Below are 6,769 nucleotides of genomic sequence, written 5' to 3' on the forward strand. Positions count from 1 at the left end.
AAATCTAACCATATACAACCTTGAAGCAGCACAGTCCCACAATATTCCTTTTCCTGTCTCTTGCCATCATTCATCACCTCCTTCTTTTTGAACAGTCATTTACCTGAGAGACAGTCAATAATCCTTTTGAGATTAAACATAATCATTGCACAAGGGCAATAACTAGGCTTTAGGGACTCTGTTCTAGTTAAGTTTCAGTTCCTAGTGAGTTTTCAAAATTCTAAAACTGGGCCAGCCAAATAGCTCAGTGGATTAAAGCACCTGCAAGCAGGTGTAGGGGCCAGGGGTTCAATCCCTAGGTCTGTGGTGCCAGCCCCACCCCCGGGGCACACTGAGATGGCAGTTGAGACTGGGTGTGTTTGCGCAGGCTTGTAATCCCAGCTCTTGGGAGGTTGTAAACAGGTGGATCACTATGAGTCCTATCTAGTAGTGAGACACTGAACACCATGTAGACCCTGCCCTAAAGCAGAAAAAAAAAACCCACCAAAAAACAAACAAAGAAAACCCCCCTAACACTATGCAGAAATAACTGATTTTCTAACTTTCAACTTTTTTTACCATAGTTACAACAGTACTGTTCATATCCATAGTAGAATGCATAGCAGAATGAGGTGACTTGATTTCTGCCCTTTAAAAAAAAGTTTTACAGACATACAGAGGAAAAAATTGTTTCTACTTTATGTACTCACTATCCCATTTCTTAGTGATGTATAGTGTAATTCCTGCCTTGCCACAATCTAGAGCAACTTGTGCTGGATTGGAGAGTGTCTACCAAATTTTTATGTCTACTTGGAAGCTATGAATATGATCTTATTTGGAAACAAGGTATTTGCAGATATAATCAAATGTAAAATAATGCCATATTAGATTAGATCAGGCCCTAAATCAGTGACTGGTGTCCTACTAAGAAAAAGGAAATTCAGACACAGAGGGAAAATGGCTATATGACACAGGAGGCAGAATTCATGTGGCAGCTATAATCCACAGAATGATGAAGACTGGCTGGGACTGCCTCCAGCTGCTCAAAACTAGAAAAGGCAAGAAAAGATTCTTCATGGGGGCCTCTACAGGGAGCCTGCTCTGCTGACACTTGATCTCAGGCTTCTGTCCTCCCAAACATCAAGAGATTACATTCTTATTTTTAAGGCAAAAAAGTAGTTGTGTAATTTTTTTAAAGGTGTCACATTATTATTATTATTATTATTATTATTATTTTTATTTTTTGGGCAGAACCGGGGATTGAACTCAGGCCCTTGCGCTTGCCAGGAAAGCACTTATTCTACTGAGCTATCTCCCCAGACCCTGTAATTTTTTTTTTTTTTAAGCCAGAGCTAGAATATATTCAAGAGGTGAACACAACAGTACAAGATCAGCTTTAATATCAGGAAGGAAGCTAAAAGCAATCTTCTGTAAACACAAAAGGGAGAGCTTGTTAAAGTTGATGCTTACATATCTACAGTGATGGAATGAATAGCTTATAGAGTTTAATCCTGTAGTAGCAGTAAAACAGAAATGGAATCTTCTAGAATTGTTCAATCTATTCATAATTTCTATTTGGAGTATAATTTGGTTTGACCCAAGGAAAATAGGTATGTGAGAATTCCTATGAAACTTGTCTTAAAGAACTACAAATCTGTCTAGCATCACAAATTTGCCAACATTGTGACCTAGGATGCTAACGTAGGGGTGTAGTCTGTTACCACAGAAAGCACCCACCAAGTGAAACCATCCCTTCATGATGACCACCTTCCTTGTGGAGCAACATGTTTCATCAGAGCAGAGGGGATTAATGACGGATACAGAAAAAAGACTAAGTGAAACAGAAACCTCACCAATCCAAGAAAAGTCTTAAAATCAGGACTTGCTGTGATTAATCAAATACTGACTGCAGAAGAAATTTCAACTTCAACAAAAAGAGTGATACATGATTGTGAAAGCATACCCTTTAGTAAGCACAAAATAAGCTTTTAACCAAAAACTATTCTATGAATTTCTACATGCTTGCTATGTGTTTGGTAAAATAAGCTTCAAAGAGTTTTAAACAATCAGGCCCATTTGGCATATAGATAAAAAGAGTATTGTGACCTAATATATCCAATTCCTACAGAAAACAATGTACAGACATAATGTGAAAGCAGATGAATTATAGTTTGAGAGCTAAAAGGATGCCATTTCTAATTCATAAGTAAACTACATTTCAAAGAACAAAAAGCTTTCCCTTTGTGAAATTAGTGTTAGAGGTTAACTCCTTGATAAGTTTTAGGTGTTTAACTATGTATAATATTTTACTCAATATATTTAACATATATACACACATATATATCATATATACATATATATATATATATATATATATATATGCTATTTGATGTGGAAATATGGGTATAATTTCCATCACCAATGTTTAAAAATATGAGTTTAAAAAACACACTTTGACATAGAAGATAAGCAGTGCAGAAATGTCATTTTACCTTTGACACCAGGCTAAGATCTTTCCTCAATCAACTTCTATTACCAGTGGTAGTGAGCCTATTTGTTACCATTAGAAGGTCTAAAAGTTTTGCCATCACTGTGAATCTATGTGATATCTGGCATTCAATTCCTCTTCAGTCTTTCATGAAATTAGGCTTTTTACTCATCTAAGAAGTAGAAGTATTTAAAGTAATCAGTACAAGTTATTTTATGCTCATAATTTAGGTCTTTGCCTTTGTGGATAGACATAAAGTGGTGATTTAGTACTTTCGCAAAACATGGGATTATGAAAATACTGGGAATATAATTTTATTATCAATAAAAAATATTTTACCCAGTACAGAAAAAATGATGTATCATCCTGTAACAACTTTACAGATAATCCAAAATATATTTGCATATCAACAAAAATTCTCTTTTAATAAATTCTGAAAACTTCTTTTAACTCATTATTTCTCTGCAGCAATAATTGAAGTTCTAACCTGAAAACTTCAGGTTAGAAAATAAATGTCAAGAGCTGTGTCAAGCTGGAACTGAGGATGCTTAAGTTTATTTTCTCTTGGCACCAGATATAGTATATCAGAGAAATGCGAGCAATCCAAGAAAATGCCTACATCACCTGCCACATCTGGAAACCTTACTTATACAATCTGTCTTAATGGTTTTACACAAATTCTATTGCATATTTAATATTGCTAAAATATTCATAATCTTGTAGACTTCTTTGTAGAAAGGATTTAATATTGTTCAGTTGAATGGTTCCTCAGTACAAGGAAAAAATGTTCCTAATGAAATGTAAGGCACATAACAGAAATATTTGAATCTGAACATATCAGGAATATCTGGGAATAAATGAGTTTCTATATGCTAAGCCAATGACAATGCAAAATAAAACGGAACAATGTTTAAGGAGAAATGTCTGCGCAAAGTTGTACTTTCTTAATCTATTCAGGGGAACAAGCACATATGTGAAGTTTAATGTTAATGTATATTCCATTATTTTTAAGGGAAAAATAGTATAACCTTAAGTCACAAAGCTCAATTTTACTTTTCTTCTCCCTGTTATTTCAAGGTAGTTGTAAGCTTGTGCTATGTCACCAAAGAAACTGTTAAATTCCAGGGAGGAGGAAGTTGATCAAAAACCAAGGAGACGTTTGTGCTTCTACACTCTTGTTTCCATCTTCTCCCAAACTGCACTCTTCTAACTGCCTGCTGATGAGGATAAGAAACTGCCCCTTGCCACTGGCTTGGTTTTGTCCACTACAAGCAGCTATCAACCAACTTTGTTCTTCCAACTCCTTTTCAGCCTGTTTTTGATTACTGAGTGCCCTCTACTCTATCTCTTTTTTATTTTTCTGATGCCCTTCAATCCAGTTCAGCACATGAAGCTATCTGTTTTGCCAGGCTAACAGGATCACAAATCTCTCTTCATTTGATTCAAATGCACAGCAGACTAAGGACACACTACTTTCAGGTCCTCCTCCTCATGTCCAGAGAAAATCCAAAATGTGTCTTATTTTACTGGTGTATAGCATACCAAAACTATACTGGATAAAGGAACTACAAGGTTTGTAACCTGGGCCTGTGGATGAATTAAATAGTCACAACTAAAAACATAAATGTGATTCTGTTTCATAGAAGATGTTATGGGTGACCCACACAGCTAAGATCTGGCACATGGTTTCATAGATGTCTGGGTGGCCGTCCGATTTTGCTTCTGTAGAACCTAGGAACTGGACAGTAAGTAACTGGTAGAATCTTCAGTTTCAGATTTTGTATTTCCTCTAGGTTGTCAAAACAGACTTGTACACCTACTTCCCTGGTGGGGGTTTTTGACCAGACTGATCTGTGCACACGGGTGGAAATGATGTCAAACTGTACTGTGGTACCTGGACAATGAGAGAATCTACAGAGAGGACAGCCAAGTTGGTGCTGAACTGCTAGGTTGAGCCATTGGTGACCGAAATTGTCCTGCTGACTGCAGGCTCTCACGTCTTCGTTGGAAAGATGGGGACAGAGTGATAGCTTCCAGAGTTGACTGATTTATGTGCTGCAGTTTCCTCTGGATTTTCACTCTAAGTATATTTGTCTAGCTATGTTACTTATACAGTGCCACTTATCATAGTCTTTTTTGCTCTCTGCTTGCAAAATTAACAATTTTTTCCCCATGGAAAGATCTAAAAAGAGTAGCACCTCTCTTCACAGGCCTAAGCCATTACTGAGTAGTTGTCTAGGTCCATGGCTGGGCCTTCTGCGATGTCTCCAGGAGCCTTCTGTGAAGTCAAACTGTCTTTCCCAAGTAGACGACACTAAGCCTACTTTATTCCTAGCACTAAGGCATCCAGCCTTTCAGGCTGAAGTTTGATTAACAGGAAATTTGGTGGGGTCAGTGTCAGACACATACAAAGGATATCTGGCTACTTTCAAATTCTGTATTGTCTGTTGCATCGTCTCCACACCTCTGTCCATTTCCCTGTAAATGTTCTGCATACTTGTTCCAATATAGCTAAAAATTCTTCCAGTTGTGGGAGGTTTTTTTAGAGCTCATATTAATGAACCTTACCTGGGCTTGAGTGTACTCAAGTACATACCAATGCTATTTTCACCTTGTACTACACAGTATTTAACACACAAAAATAATGCATCATGGGCTAGTGTTGTTTTTCTTTCTGGATGTGTAGACATCTTCTGTCACTCCAGACTTTATTGGGTCATTTTCTTTCTTTTTGACAATTGGTTATATCAGTTAATTGCAGCATTATGATCATCACTAGCAACCTGAAAAACTATTTAATGTTAGTATTTCTTTCAGATCTCTTTCTTTAAACTAAGTAATGGGGAACACCATGGTGTCAGCAAGTTGAGATGAAAGTACCCCGTAACAAAGGCTAAGCTCATCTGTAACTTTTGAACATTGTTGTAAAGCACAGCTCATAACTTCATTACCACCCCATTCAATGGAAAACATTGTTTTTCATAATCTTTTAACAGTTTTTGGTTTTGTTTTGTTTTTGGCAGAACTGGGGTTTGAACTCAGGCCCTTGCGCTTGCCAGGGAAGTGCTTATTCCACTGAGCCATCTTCCCAGCCCTCTTTAACAGTTTTTAAAGGGACTATGTTGCTGCACTTAATTCATTTTGTGCATCATAAATCTGATACACAGCTTAACACAGTTGGTTCATATACTTGGAAATAACTGTCACATCTTTTTCAAATACACCCAGGAAAGACCCTGTCTGGGGATGTCCTCTAGTGTCTCCTCGGTGGCAGTTTGTCTATGCCCAACATTATGGCTGAGGAAAGGCAGCGGGCCCACCTCACTCCCTCTTGGGCACAACCACCAACGCCCTCAATTTCAGGCACTTTCTTTTTAGCCACTCCCATTTCCTAAGAGATGAGAACAAGTAATACCAGAGGCGCCAGCATTCTACAAATGCCTGACAGGGCCCCATATTCATTCTGATTAGCTGCCTTCTCTAACCTAGGAGACACTGTCACGTAAAATAATAAATAATGCCACTGTCTTGATTTTCAATAGAAAGGATGGTGAGATGTAAGATTTGGTATAGAGTTGGGTAAAATATTTTTAAAACTAATCTTTTGATCTTCTCAAATGGACTTTACATGGCTTAGTCTATTCTTAGAGGGATTATTGATTTTGAACTTGGTGCCATAAAAATTGAGTTGTCTTAAACCTTGTCATTAAATTAATAGCTTTTTTTTTTTTTTTTGGCAGAACTGGGGATTGAACTCAGGCCCTTGAGCTTGCCAGGCAAGTTTATTCTACTGAGCTATCTCCTCAGCCCCTTTGTGATTAAATTAATATTGTCCTGGATGGGGAGAAAGCTCAGTGGTCTAAGTGCCTGCTTGGTAAGCACAAGGACCCAGGTTTGGTCCCTGGTACTGCATGCTGTGCCAGCACTGGGACCCTGGGTGCACAGTGCCAGCCACAGAAACTGGGCAGGGTGGTGCATGCCTATAATCCCAGTGCTGAGGAGGCTGAGACAGGAGGATCACTATGAGTCCAAGGTGCATAGCGAGACCCTGTAACAAATACATAAATAAATATATAGATGATTAAAGATAATTAATATTATTCCATGTTATAATATATCTTTTACAGGAAAAATTAATATAGATCCAGGTTGGTAATGCACTTGATGTTTCATATTTTCAGAGAGAGACCCATGGTTATAGTGGTCTCCAAGCAGCCACAAATCCCCACATTTCAGCTCTCTGGAAGTCACATTACTTTGTTCTTATCACTAAGCAGCTCATCAATCTCCAAGAATTAATTT

The 6,769-nt window shown here is 37.7% G+C and overlaps 1 pseudogene; it reads right to left on the minus strand.

The window, feature by feature from the left end:
* Positions 1-3,581: 3,581 nt before the first annotated feature.
* LOC101580871 lies at positions 3,582-5,759 on the minus strand (annotated as a pseudogene).
* Positions 5,760-6,769: the final 1,010 nt, after the last annotated feature.

The sequence above is a fragment of the Octodon degus genome, unplaced genomic scaffold (genome assembly GCF_000260255.1).
Source record: "Octodon degus isolate 3935 unplaced genomic scaffold, OctDeg1.0 scaffold00046, whole genome shotgun sequence".
NCBI lineage: Eukaryota > Metazoa > Chordata > Mammalia > Rodentia > Octodontidae > Octodon > Octodon degus.